This window comes from Apium graveolens, chromosome 7 (assembly GCF_009905375.1).
Source record: "Apium graveolens cultivar Ventura chromosome 7, ASM990537v1, whole genome shotgun sequence".
In the NCBI taxonomy this organism is placed as follows: domain Eukaryota; kingdom Viridiplantae; phylum Streptophyta; class Magnoliopsida; order Apiales; family Apiaceae; genus Apium; species Apium graveolens.
In genome coordinates, this window is record NC_133653.1 from 202787633 (window position 1) to 202803669 (window position 16037).

General features: G+C 29.6%; 1 long non-coding RNA gene across 1 annotated transcript; it reads right to left on the reverse strand.

Annotated features, from left to right (window-relative positions):
- Window positions 1–5783: 5783 nt before the first annotated feature.
- Window positions 5784–6640, reverse strand: LOC141671635 (uncharacterized). The gene is made up of 3 exons (XR_012555189.1): window positions 6591–6640; window positions 6444–6515; window positions 5784–5868 (listed from the first exon to the last, which is right to left on the reverse strand). It is a non-coding gene; the product is annotated as an uncharacterized LOC141671635 (long non-coding RNA).
- Window positions 6641–16037: the final 9397 nt, after the last annotated feature.

A 16037-nucleotide genomic window follows, 5' to 3' on the forward strand; every position in this document is an offset into this window, starting at 1 on the left:
AATAGGTGCATTTTCCTTTAGAGCAGTTACCATAGTTTCAATGACATCAAAATTTAACTCGTCAGAACTTACAGATCAGGATTTAGGTCATCAGAACTTATAGAATCATAATTTACATCTTCATTTTCAAATCTCAACTGATCATGATCATTGAAATCTTCAAGTCCAGTAATCTTTTTATCATCAAAAGATACATTGATAGATTCCATGACAACCCTTGTTCTTAAATTATAGACTCCGAAGGCTTTTGTGGAAAGTGGATATCCAACCAAAATTCCTTCATCAGCTTTTAGATCAAATTTTGACAGATGTTCAGGATGAGTCTTAAGAACAAAACACTTGCATCCAAAGACATGAAAGTATTTCAGATTTGGCTTCTTTTTCTTCACCATCTCATATGGTGTTTTTCCATGCTTGTTTATGAGTGTAGCATTATGTGTAAAACAAGCAGTCTGCACAGCTTCAGCCCAAAAATAGGTTGGTAGCTTTGCTTCATCAAGCATAGTTCGTGCAGCTTCATTAAGAGTCATGCTCTTTCTTTCTACAACTCCATTCTGCTGTGGAGTTCCAGGTGCAGAAAATTCATGTTTATTCCTTGCTCTTTGCAGAACTCTTCCATGATTGAATTCTTGAACTCAGTGCCATTATCACTTCTTATTATTTTAACAGAATCTTTGACTAACTTACCCAGCTGTCTGACATGATCAGTTAGAGTAGATGCAGTTTCATTCTTTTTGTGCAAGAAATACACCCAAGTGTATCTTGTGAACTCGTCCACTATAACTATAACATATTTCTTCTTTGTAATAGTCATGACATTGACTAGACCAAATAGATCAACATGTTGTAAGTGAAAAGGCTCAAGAATTGAGGATTCAGTTTTGCTCTTGAATGAAGATTTTCTTTGTTTTGCCTTTTGACATGAGTCACAAAGACCATCAGGAGCAAATATTGATTTTGGCAGTCCTCTCAAAAGATCTTTTTAACTAGCTCATTTATGTTGTTGAAATTTAAATGAGAGAGTCTCTTGTGCCAATTCCAGCTTTCTTCAATTGATGCTCTACTTACAGACAGATTGCAGAACCATCAAAATTTGTTGAAAGTCTGGCTTCATATATGTTACCATGTCTGTAACCTTTCAGAACCACTTTGCCTGTAGAATAACTTACAACTTCATAGTGTTCTTCAAAGAAATCCACATGATAACCTCTGTCACAGATTTGACTCACACTTAGCATATTGTGTTTAAGTCCTGAGACAAGAGCTACTGTTTCAATTATGACATTCCCAAGATTGATATTGCCATATCCCAGAGTCTTTCTCATGTTGCCATCTCCATATGAAACTCCTGGGTCAGCTTTCTCCATAAAGTCTGATAGCAGGGTTTTATTTCCAGTCATATGTCCCGAACATCCACTGTCCAGAATGAGGATGTTTTTCCCGTTGCCCTGCAATCACAAAGACTACTATTGATTAGTTTTAAGGACCCAGACTTGTTTGGATCCTTTGGCCTTGTTAAGTTTGTTAGCATTTGCAGCGGATTTAGTTTCAGAGTTGATGCTAACATGCTTTTTATCATACTTTATATCAGACTTTGCATCAGAATTTATACTAGAAGGAATTACACTAATTTTCTTTAAAGAAGGTTTTATTTTATAATAATCATAGGACAAACTATGATATTCCTATAGAATGCCATAAACTACCACAATAAAAATAAGGATTTTGTGGTTTAAACCTAACAGACTGACACTTAACTCCTTATCTAGGAGGTAAAGAGTTTATATCTTTATTTTTCCTGCAAAAAGAAGCAAGATGGTTAGAGTTACCACAATTATAGCATTTCTTTCTAGGAGCATTAGGAACAGGCATATAATTATTACTTTTATTCACACCTTCCTTCCATTCCTATTTTTCCTAGCTTCCTTTACCTTGTTCACATTTTTAATCTCTTTCAGCTTATACTTAAGCTGCTTCTTTGTCATTAAGCCAATGTTTACCAAAGCTGGTTTATCCTGTTTTAATTTGTCAGACGTTGACTTTTCTTTGACTTCTATTTTAGAGTATTTCATCTCTTCAGAATCAGACACAACAGTTTTTGCAACATATTTAACAGGATTTACCTTTGGCTTTTTAGTCTATTTGATATCACTTGGCTTAATTGGAAAATTCCCTTTCTCACTTTTACCATCTTTATAACCTAACCCCTCATTCCAGTTTCCACTACTTAGAATATTCTGAGTTGTTTTGCCTGAGTTAGTCCAAGTCCTGGTGATTTCTCTTTCATTTTCTAATTCAGTTTTTAGATAATCATTATGTTTAAGCAATTCACTCTTAACATACACAACATTATCTCTCTCTGTCTGAATAGTGTTCATCTTGACTAACTCTTCTTCGAGATAGCTATTTCTGTTTTTGTACTTTAGATTTTCAGATTTTAATCTTTCATTCTCTAAAGTCTGATCTCTATAGCTAATATAAATGTTTTTCAGAAATAATCTTAACTCGGTAATATCTTCTATATCAAAAGCAAGAGTTGATAGAGGTACCTTTAGTTCAGCAACATGAGAACTTCTATCAGCATTTGCCATTAAGGCATAGTTCACCTCTTCTTCAGATTCTGAAGTGTCTGCCCAGTTTTTCTTCTTTGTGATAAGTGTCTGGCCTTTATCACCTTTTCCTTTCTTACAATCAGGAGAGATGTGGCCTCTTTCACCACAATTGTAGCATTTGATATTTGAGTTGTCTCCTCTGTCAGACTTTCCTCCTTTGCCTTCAGTCTTTCTGAACCCTTTCTTGTCAGAACTTCCACCTTTCCTGGAAAACTTCTTACCCTTTCTGAATATTTTGTAGGCTATCTTTGTGATACCCTTCACCATAAGAGCACACAGTTGCATCATCTTTGCATCAACATCCACTTCAGATAAATTTTTAGATTCTGAATCATCATCATCAGAATATGATGGCTCTGAATCAGACTGTATGATGAGAGCCTTTCCTTTTGCCTTCCTAGAGACAATTGGCTTTTCTTCAGTCTTTAAAGCAACTGTCTTAGACTTTCCTCCATGTCTCTTCTTTCTTTGCTCCATCTCAAGTTCATGAGTCTTGAGCATCCCATAGATTTCATCAAGAGACATATCAGCAAGTTCATAGTTGTCTCTTATTGTAGTAGCTTTCAAATCCCACTTTTCAGGAAGAGCTAGTAGGAATTAAAGATTTGAATCTTCTGGATCATATTCCTTATCCACTATTGACAGATCATTCAACAGCTTTGTGAATCTGTCATATGTCTCAGTTAGTGACTCATCAGATTTTGAGTCAAAGTGCTCATACTCCTGTGTGAGTATTGTCTTCCTGTTCTTTTTGATGGCATTGGTTCCTTGACATCTCACTTCCAATGCATCCCAGATTTCTTTTATAGTCTTGCATCCAATCACCCTATTTGACATGACATTGTCAAGTGCACTATGAAGCAAGTGTCTTACTTTTGCATCCTTGCCTAGTGAAGAGATGTCTTCAGTGGTGAGTTCTCTCTTTTCTTTGGGAATCATCTTCTGTGGCTCATTCCCAACTGCAACAGAAAGCTTTGTGGGCTTGTATGGACCATCATAAATTATGTCTAAATATTCTGGATCTGTAGCTTCCAGAAACACGACCATCTTCACACTCCATACAGGGTACTCAGACACCCTGAGCATAGGAACCCTGATGGTTTCATATCTACTGGTGTTTTGAATGGGTTGAACCTTTGCAGCTTCTCGAGGGTCTGGTATTGTTGCTTGATCAGACATGATTGATTATTTGTTTGGATCTTAACTGTTTGTAAGCTTAACAGATTGGCTCTGATAACACTTGTTAGGCCTCAATGATATTATAGAAGGGGGTTGAATATAATATCTACAATCAATTCGATTATAACACAAGTATGTAACAGAAAGCTAGTTTATTCAATATATCAAACTCTGTTACAGTAGGTTGAATCTACTCCCTCAGTGATGTATGATATCACTAAGAGCTGCTAGGGTTACAATAAATAATATTCTCATGAATGATAACACATATAGTGTAAACACTAATATGTGTTTATATACTACACAGTTACAAGATATCTCCTAATTGATATGATATGTTCTGTTTCCTAAAATACATCAATCAGAGATTATCTATTGTAGTCCTTTAACTGTATAACTCTCCAAGCATATCTTCTTTTGTTTAATCCAGATCCCACTACAAGAAAAAAGTCCATAGACATCGGTTTTTGGCCGATGTCTATGCTGTTTGGCAACCGATGTTGATGTCGGTGATGTCTATTCTAGACATCGGCCATAACCCGATGTCTTTACTAGCTTAGACATCGTTTCTGGAAAAAAAACTGATGTCCATGCATTATTTTTTTACAAAAAATGTTAGAAATAAATAATTTAATAAATAAATTACACTTATTACAACAGATTAAACATATAATGAGCTATGTTTTTTACCACATAGACATCATATATTTTATTTTAGGTGATGTAAAATCAGATATTAAACATCGATTTATTCAGTAAAATGCGATGTCTATAGTTGCACATAAACATCAATTATATGCCAAACAAAGTGATGTCTATGTTCAATTTACACTCGAATATGTCTATCTTTGACATCAGTTTTTTTTATCAAAAATGATGTACATTAACTTTTTTGACATCAGTTTTTCTTCTTTAAAAGTGATGTATAATTATTTTTGAGATATCAGTATTTATTCATTAAAAGTGATGTACAATTATTTTTTGACATCAGTATTAATTCATTAAAATACGTGTTTGCATCTCAGTATTTCAGCACTATTTTTATTTTTGAAGTTAAATGCTGCAATTGGAAGATCTGAGAATTAATATATATTTGAAATTCTACACTGCCAGTGAAAACTACAAAGATTATTTGATGAAATATTTACAAGATTTTCAGCAAGATCAGATCAACCAAATCAAGAGTCACACTAGTTCCCCCTGTTATGATACAAAGTTGTGCGCACTAGTAAGCTGGTTTTGCAACAACTTTACTTTGATGCTTGAGGACTTTGTAATAGAGCAGCTATATCCAGTCCATGACTCCCACTCCGTTGTAGTCCCTCCACAGTTGATAAAAGTGAGTAATTTGCGGGTTTCACAATAGCACTTTGTCTCAGAATATGGAGGTGATCTTGATTTGGAAGCAACTCGACATCATAGTTGAAGAGTAAGATTGTTGTTGCACTTACATTGAGGTTTTCGGGAGCAGAGAAGATCTTTCTTTAAGCACCAAGCAACTCTACAAAATAAACTAAGCTAGTTCATGGCGTGCTTATAAAAAACTAGTAGATATCATATCTATAGAAACTTACGAATTGTTATTTGAAGATGACATGCTGGATACAAGATTCCTGTAAAAGATACAAAAGGAATTTAAAGAAATATTGATATTTAGTTTATAGAGTATATGAAGCAGGAAGAAACCTACACATTAGATGGCTGGCAGTTATATTCAGCTGTCCGTGAAAAATTGTTGTAAGATACATCACTGCAGCCAATACAATTATGAAATTTGTGAATACGATAAACATGGAACTTAATAATTATCCATCCTGGCATGTGGTTTCTCTAAATCTAGATGATATATTGAACTGAAAGCTGTGTAAAGAACTAACAAATTTTCTTTGCTGCCAGAAATCCAACTTGGTATCTCTCCAGTCAATGAATTGTGATTCAGATACCTACATTCGATTATGAGTTGGTGTCACACTTCTGTGTACATTATTTTGCAAATTACATAGAGGCTAAAGTAAACAGGTATAGGAAAGAAGATAAATTATGCAAGTCCAGCTATCCGAGTTAGTTGCATGTGTTCCTGGAAGGTAATAATTTCTTATAAGAAGTATTTGAAACAAATTCACATACAGATATTGTATACTAAGGTCGTTTAAGAGCGCTATTGAATCTGGTATTTGGCCAGTCAACCGATTAAAGCTCAGACATCTGCAAACAAATAAAATAAAACTCAAAATGATAAAATTTTGATATATTTCCTAGCATACATATTTCTGCAGGTTTTTGCATTCAACATGGCACATCACACGCTACACAAGCATATAAAGCTAATTTTTAGGACCTAACTGTAAAAGTAGAACAATACTTTTAAAAATCCAGAAGTACCCTCATAATTTATAATGTTCTTCTTTATATGCATAGACAGAACAGTGTAACTAAATTATTATAAGGAGAGTCTCTGAATGTGCTAATGAATTCTACATAGTAATACTTAAAAATATAGGTCTCTGTTGTGTGCTTGTATCGACTAATGCATCTGTGAAAACATATATAGTACATTGTAATCCCTCACACGCGCATGCACAAATATATATTGTGAGGAACTCCATTACCTGAAATTAGTACCGGATTGAGCAATAATAAAAGTTAGCTTACAGGGTTTTTAGTTGACCAAGTACTCCAAAGTATTCTGGAAGTGCACCATTGATCAAGCAATTTCTTAATATCCTGCAAAAGAAAGAAATGTTAACTAATTTTTCAGGGAAACACATCTGCATCAGACAAAATTTATGTACGACTTACAGCACATGCAAGGATTGCATATCTTTTAAATCTGGGATAGTCGAATTTCTTCCGGTCAGATCAGATATCTTCCTATCAACAGAAAGCACAGAAGTAATCAACTGATCTCAAAAGTCCAAACCAAAAATCAACTACAATGATAGAAAGTCATGAAGGTATTAAACATTGGCTAGATATTTGAGCAGTTCTTACAGTTTTATTAGATTTCTCAGACGGGAGATGCTCAATGGAATTGGACCCTCCAGTCCTATTCCCTGCAAGTCCCTGCACAAAATTTGAAGTTTATTGAGAGGTATATGTAACCGTAGTTTCTAGAATATGTACTAACAACCAAGTAGAACCAAACTGAAGCATAATCGACCAAAATTACTCACAGTCTTGTCATATTTGTCCAGTTTCCAATGAAATCGGGTATCTTCCCAGAGAAATCATTCCCATCTATCCTACTGCAAGGAGTAGATAATTTTAAGACTTTGTTAAACTTAGAAATATACAGTATAGATGAAGTATTACTTACAAATCCTCTAGATTCCTCAGGTTGCCAAATGTTTCACTACATTGCACAAAAAAATACAGACAAGAAATTAGCAAGTATTACAACAAAACCATACAGAAAGACAACGCGAAGCTGACCAAAAGCTTTGGGAATGGTTCCTCCGAGGACTCAGAGGCATGAACCTCGAGTGAGAAGAAGACCCAGATGAGAAATTCACATGATCACCAAACCTATTCATTGGGGAGCTTAATCATGTATTAGTCTTATTATAAGATCTGAAGTTTCCCACATCATTCATCCCCGCGAATCCTGTTAATAAGCATCAAGTTCTTAGCAGCCAATACAGAATCATTGCAACAATAATACAGAAATCAAAATACTGAAAGTAGTATCCATATTTAAGTTTTAACTAACAACATGTTATTTTTAGACACATACAAGACTCAACCAAAACTAAACCAGGTCATAGTGTTCAACAAAATTTTTGTTTTGTCAACTACAGAGCATGTCACATACATCTGTTTCAACTTTCCACAAAATTAAAGCAACATGAGCTATTTCGAACATAAATATGTGATAAATCATTAATCAGTGACGACCTTTTGCAGGAAAGATCCAGCAGACGAGCACAAACAAGCTTTTAGATGTTCATTCCTCTAGATCCAAACTAAAAGGCAAGTAAAAGGTCATAATATAAAACCAAAATAAACAAAAAGATCATAGATTGGATCAGTTTTCTTTCACATGTACTTTAACTATCACATACATATGTAGTTCCTTATTTATGCAACCAATCAAAATTATTCTAGTAAATCTAAAGCTCATCATCAGATATAAAATTTGAAGCAACAGATAAATAACAAGAGGCAGTGATGTACTAATACTAATATCATCTCCGGCAACGTCAATTCTATTAAACATATTCAAATAAGTAAATTAGGGTTACAATTTCAAAAAAAAAACAAAATTAAAAATTCAGGGTTTCGATTTTAAAAAACCCCAATTGAAAACTACTCACAGAGAAGACCCTATTTCAAAATAACATAGTAAATTCACTTACCAATTCGAGTTTCTAAAATGATAACCAAGTAGAGAAGATCCTAATTCAAGTTTATCCTCTTACGAGCTTAGCATAGAAAAATGGAGAGAGATGGTGGAGATGATGGTGGTGAGTGGTGGAGATGATGGTGGTGAGTGGTGGAGCGGCGGTGATGTTGGTGAGTGGGGGTGGTGAGTGGTGGAGATGATGATGGTGGGGTGAGAGAGTCGGGGCGAGAGAGTCGGATGAGAGAGAGAGCTTATGTGTCTCGTGGGGGGAAAACAAAAAGGGGGGAAAAATATTTGCTAAGGGGGGAAATTTATTTGGCTAAGGCGGAAACAAAAATAAAGTGGGCGGGGAGTGAATTTTTTTTTGGAACTTTAGACACCAGTTTTAAAATAACCGATGTTTTAAAACAACATAGACATCATAAAAATACGGGGTGATGTTATAAATTCTTTTAACATCAGTGGCAAACCTAACCGATGTCTAATGTGTGATGTCTATTGACAGTTTTCTTGTAGTGTCCTCTCCTGTAAATCAGCCGCTTTTCATCCCTGAAGTGTATCCGCACTTAAGTTCTGATGTAAGTCCTGATGGCTTAAGTTCTGATAACTTCCTGTCTTCAGTAAGTTCTGATTTTCAGTTAAGTTCTGAAACTAAACAAATCAGATTAGACATGACATCACAAATATAACTAACAGAAAGTGTATTTAAATTGGTTGTGGTGCAGTTTTTAGTTTCTATTCTAATTTGGTTTCTATTTGAGTAGGACTCTCTCTATATATATAATATATAGGGGAATGATCAAATAAAAAACCAAAATTAAAATAAAAACTAGAAATTAATCTAATCCATTAGAGCATCTCCAAGGGTAAGTACCTATTAGCAATAATGTCTACGTGGCAACCCTAATTTTAAAAATATACATAATATGTAAAAAAACAGTACTCGAAGGTAGACACCTGCTAGGTAAAATTTTAGATGTCGAAAAACAAGTACGCTAGATATATTGAATCAGTGGCCATCATCTATATCAAGACCACGTCATTTCCCTCTAAATTAATTCACCAGCTACTTATTTTCCACCTACTGTACACCTTCCCGCCATAACATTTGGGTTCATCAAATATATATAATTAAGATTTGAATTTTTAGAATTGAATGGCGATTTACAAAAATGAGTGTATCTTTAAATTTGAATATATATATATATTACTAATTTTATTTTATTTTTTAACTTTAAGTAATATTAATAGTAAAAAATTATTATCAAAAAACTGTAAAAAAATTCACTGTTAACCAAATTTATTAGTTACTTATATAATAATTTTATTGTATATTTTAACATAAAAAACTATTAACAAATTGCGTGAATAAAAAAGAATTAGTTAAATGTTTTATAATATATAAAAGTAATGTTTGTTAATTAATTTTTATCATGATTTAAATATTTTAACAACATCATTAAATATGTTATATATATATATTATTTCCACTTATATCAAATAAAAATAATTAAATTTTATTAATAATTTCTTACCAACCCTTTTTCCTAAAAGATTACTCTATAATTGTTGAAATTTGAAAATAACGAAACTGGTTTTTAAATATAGCTAATACCACTGAAGTACAATTCTTTATGGGTTCATTAAATTTTACATAATATCTATTTTTTACTTATATAGCTAATGGATATAGATATATAAGTAATCTAATAGTCCCCTAAAGCACAACATCCAACTAATCTACACGCTTCCACGTCAATCTCAGTTTTCCCCCTCAGTTTTTAATTTAATTTTTTCCGTCAAACAGTAAGTTTTTTAAATCCGACTTCACTCTATTTTTTTCCATCTCTCAACAATCGATTTGCATATCATATGTGTTATGTTTCGAAGTAATTTTTTTAAAAAAATTATTTGGTTTTTCTAGTTTCCATTCCAAAATGGTTTCTATTAAAGTAGCCACATACATATATATATATTAGAGTAGCCACATATATATATATAGACAAAAGTTGAGTGGAGTCCGGGCGTTTATAGGCCTTAAAAGGATAAAATGGAGGTCTCATATGTATAAAATAAAACCTAAAATTAAATATATTAAATAGTTTTTTCTTCCTTATTCCACATAAAAAAATTTATCTATAAATACTTTTTATTTATGCATAAAACCTTTTTTTGTCATTTACTCTATATTAAATATATTACATTACAATTTTTATTAGGCTAAGTTATGTATTATAATTCTTATTTTGAATATAATTTTCACATATTACTTGTTTATTTTAAATTATACTTTTTAATTTAGATTTTAAAGTACTACACTTTATTTGTAAAAAATCTACAATAAATTATGCACTCTATTTTTTAAATATATTTTTTCACATAATATTTTATTCTGTAAGTTGCATTATATTTTTTTATTTAAGTTTAAAATTACTACATTTTATAATTTTAAGTATTGCACTCTATTTATAAAGTTCTACGATATGTTTTACACTCTATTTCTTTATTATGTTTTTTTTCACATAATATTTTATTTAACAAATTGCATTATATTTCTTATTTAGGTTTAAAAGTACTAAATTTTTATTTATGCATAAATACTTTTTTTTCATTTACTCCACATCAAGCATGTTACACTATAATTTTATTAGACTAAGTTATGCACTACAACTTTATTTTTGAATATATTTTTCACATAATATGTGTTCTGCATGTTAAATTATATATTTTTATTTAGATTTTAAAGTACTACACTTTATTTATAAAAACAATCTACAATATGTGTTGCACTCTATTTTTTCTAATATATTTTTCACATGATATTTGATTTGCAAGTTGCATTATATTTTTTATTTAGATTTAAAAGGACTACACTTTATAATTTGAAGTACTACACTCTATTTTTAAAATTCTACAATATGTTATGCTTTTCTTTTTTTTATTATATTTTTTCACATAATATTTTATTCTACAAGTTGCATTATATTTTTTTATTTATGTTTAAAAGTATTACATTTTATAATTTTAAGTACTACATTCTATTTATAGAGTTCTATAATATGTTCTCGACTTTTTTTAATATATTTTTTTACATAATATTATGTTCTACATGTTGCATTACAATTTTTTTATTTAGGTTTAAAAGTACTACATTTTATAATTTGAAATACTACACTCTATTTATAAAGTTCTACGATATATTTTGCACTCTATTTTTTAATATATATTTTCACATAATATTTTATTCTGCAAGTTACATTATATTTTTTATTTCAGTTTAAAGTACTAAATATTTATTTATGCATAAATGCTTTTTTGTTCATTTACTCCACATCAAATATATTCCACTCTAATTTTTATTATGCTAAATTATGCACTAAAACTTTATTTTTGAATATATTTTTCACATAAGTGTTCTGCATGTTAAATTATATTTATTTTATTTATATTTTAAAGTACCACATTTTGTTTATAAAAAATATACAATATGTTATGCACTCTATTTTTTCTAATATATTTTTTACGTAATATTTGATTTGCAAGTTACATTATATTTTTTATTTAGGTTTAAAAGTACTACACTTTATAATTTTAAGTACTACACTCTATTTATAAAATTCTATTATATGTTCTACCTTTCATTTTTTTTAACATATTTTTTCACATAATATTTTATTTTGCAAGTTGCATTATATTTTTTATTTAGGTTTAAAAGTACTACACTTTATAATTTTAAGTACTCGCTCTATTTATAAAATTCTATAATATGTTATGCCTTTCATTTTTTTTAATATATTTTTCACATAATATTTTATTCTGTAAGTTGCATTATATTTTTTATTTAGGTTTAAAAGTATTATATTTTATAATTTTAATTACTAAATTTTATTTATAAAGTTCTACAATATGTTCTACACTTTTTTTAATATTTTTTCAGATAATATTTTATTCTACATGTTGCATTATATTTTTTTATTTAGATTTAAAAGTACTAAATTTTATAATTTGAAGTACTACACTCTATTTATAAAAATAAAATTTTAACTGTAATCTTGTTACATTATTTTTTTATTTAGGTTTAAATGTACTATACTCTATAATTTAAACTACTACACTCTATTTATAAAGTTCAACACTCAATTTTTTTAATATATTTTTCACATAATATTTATATACATGTTACATTATATTTTTGACTTGGGTTTATAAGTATTAATCTTTCTTGCATTCATCTCTAACCGCACAATCTTACAAAATCTAACGGCAGTTATATAGGTCTTCACGGTCTACAAATAATATTGGTCTCCACTTAGCCAACTCATATATATATATATAGAGAGTTTTACTCGAATACAAACTAAATTAAAATACAAACTACAAACTACACTTCCCACACACAACTACACATAATTCCCTCCATTTTTAATTGAATTTTTCCCGTCAATTAGTGAACTCTTTTAAAATATAACTTCACTATATTTGTCTACATCATCCAACAATCAGTATGAATACCATATTTGATATGTTTCGACGATAAAACACTAATTATGTCTACGAGAATCACTAAAAGTACTGGTTCTGGAATTAGTACTGATTTCAGTTTACTGATTCGGGTAAGTTTAAATACTGATTTGTCGTCAAAATATAGCAAATATGCAATGCAAATCGATGAGTGGGAGATGAATAAAAATACGGTGAAATTATTTTTTAAAAAAAGTTAACCAACTAACGGGAAAAGTAAAATTAAAAACGAAGGGGAAAGTGATTAAACATGTGGGTCTCATTGGTTTGTAGTTTGTATTGAGCACTTACCTATATATATATATATATATATATATATATATAAGGTAAGTGCTCAATACAAACTAGAAACCAACCAATGAGACCCACATGTTTAATCACTTTCCCCTCGTTTTTAATTTTATTTTTTCCGTTAGTTGGTTAACCAGTACTTTTAGTGATTCTCGTAGACATAATTAGTGAGTTATCGTCGAAACATATCAAATATGGTATTCATACTGATTGTTGGATGATGTAGAAAAATATAGTGAAGTTAGATTTTAAAAAAAGTTCACTAATTGACGGGAAAAATTCAATTAAAAATGGAGGGAATTATGTGTAGTTATGTGTGGGAGGTGTAGTTTGTAATTTGTATTTTAATTTAGTTTGTATTGGAGTAAGACTCTATATATACAGGGGATTGATCAAATACAAACTAAAATTAAAATAGAAACTTAGAACTAATCTAACCCATTAGATCTACTTAATCTAATGGTCCCCTAAATCACACCACCCAACTACCCTGCACCCTCCAACACCCAATTTCATCTTTTCCCCTCCGTTTTTAATTTGATATTTCCCGTCAAACCGTAATTTTTTTAAAATCCGATTTCACTGTATTTTTCTACATCTCTCAACGATCGATTTGCATACCATATGTATTATATTTCGAATTAATTTTAAAAAGAAAATTATTTGATTTCTAGTTTCTATTTTAAATTGGTTTCTATTAGAGTAGCCCCCTATATATATATATATATATATATATATATATATATATATATATATATGACTCAAGTTCTATGGAGACCACGTTTTTGTTGGAGACCACTGAGACCCACTATGTTCTGCAATCAAAACACTATGAAATATATTATTTTGTGAAATATATTTTATGAATATCACTAATTCATTAAAAATTTTAAAGATCATTTAAGTTTAATAAGTATATTGTGCAATTTGAACAAATATTCTGCAAACTAAACATGTTTCGTAGAGTAAAACATTTTGTAACGTTCTACATGCAGTACATGTATGATATTCAAGATTTTGAATAAAATAATGATCTTTGTAGAACATAATTCACAAAATAATATATTTTGCAATGTTTTTAAGCAATATATATATATATATATATATATATAGGGTTAGGTTCTGTGGGTAACCCCCTCTTAATTGGGTAACTTAGTAATTAACTGTGTTAAGTACAACGTTACAGTTTTGCAGGTTCGTGTTGTTTTCTTACTTTTTTCTATGGAGAATTTGTATTTTTTTCAACCTGTACACTTTGCAGTTTTGCATTTTTTTATAGTTTTCTTATATCCTCCTTTTTTGTATTATATAATAAAAAATAAACTTTATATTAATATAAAAATTTTAATATATTTTTTATTAATTTTTATTATAAGTATACTATTAATTATTAATTTTTTGTGTGAAATATATTCTTACTTTTTTTGTAACACTATCTTTTACTACTATTTTATATTTATATGTTCTACAATATTTTTAATTATTGTTTGAGTTTTTTGTATCTTGAACATATGTATTGTGATTTTTATAGTATTTTTAACCTAATGTACTATAAATTTTATGCTCCGTGTTCTGTATTTTTAACATATGTACTATAAATTTTAGACTTAGTGTTCTGTATTTTTAACCTATGTAATGTAATTTTTATGCTTAGTATTCTGTCTTTTTGAACTGTAAATTTTATGAATTCTATAATTATTTTAACCTATGTACTGCATTTTTTATGCTTATTGTTCTGTATAATGACCTATAAATATTTTTACAGAGCACATGAAATATTTTTTAACTTCAATTGTTTTCATAAAAATGTGTTATTCTGTTTTGTAAAATATACTGTTAGTATCAATTTGAATTTTTTTTATTAAAAAAATAAAATTGTTGAGTTTATAAAATTGGATCACATAAAATATTTTATATTAAATATTGATTTTAATGGAATAAAATTTATGATGCACGCATTCTTTTCTTATTCACTTTTCAAAAATAAATTTATGAAAATTCCTTAACTTACGAAATACACATCTCATTTCAAGAAAAACAAATTACAATAAAATTTGGTAAAAGGAAAGATTCCAAAAATATTTAAGCATGATATGATATCTTAAAAAATCATTTAGAATTTTGTTCTTTAAATTAAATCATATTTTTGAAGGTTTTTTTTAAATTTAAATATGAAAAATGCTAAAAATACTCAACATATAATATTTATAAACAACTTTAAAATCAACAATTAAAAACTTAAATTTAGAATGTACATAATATGTAATATGAAAAACATACAAAATAAAGATAATAAAAATAATAAAACTAGATGACTAATGTGCATTTGTTGAAGACAAGTAGGATAAGTTATCAACGTCGGTTACATTGATATAATGTTGTACACTTGTCATCATCTTACCCCTTTCATCCCAGTAATTTAATGGCTAAGATTTAGTTAGTTACTCAGTACCTAAATAAAAAAGTTATCAGTTGATCCCTCGATCAAATACAAACCAAATTTAAAATGAAAACGGGAAACAATCTAAGTCATTAGATCAATTTAATATAATGGTCCCCTGAAAGCACCCCACCCAACTAATCTGCACCCTCCCACATACAATTTCAGCTTTTTCCCTCCGTTTTTAATTTGATTTTTCCCGTTAAACCGTAATTTTTTTTTTTAAATCTGACTTTACTGTATTTTTCTCCCTCTCTCAACGATCGATTTATATACCATATGTGTTATATTTCGAAGTAATTTTAAAAAAATATTATTTGCTTTCTAGTTTCTATTATAATAGTGGTTTTTATTGAAATAGCCTATATATATATAGACATGAGCTACTCCAATAGAAACCAATTTAGAATAGAAACTAGAAACTAAATATTTTTTTTTAAGAAATTAATTCAAAATATAACACATATGGTATGCAAATCGATCGTTGAGAGATGTAGAAAAATACAGTTAATCGGATTTTATAAAAAAAACTTACGGTTTGACGGGAAAAATCAAATTAAAAATGGAGGGGAAAAACTGAAATCGGGTGTGGGAGGGTGCCAGGTGGGGTGTTTTAGGGGGACCATTAGATTAGATAGATTTATTGGCTTAT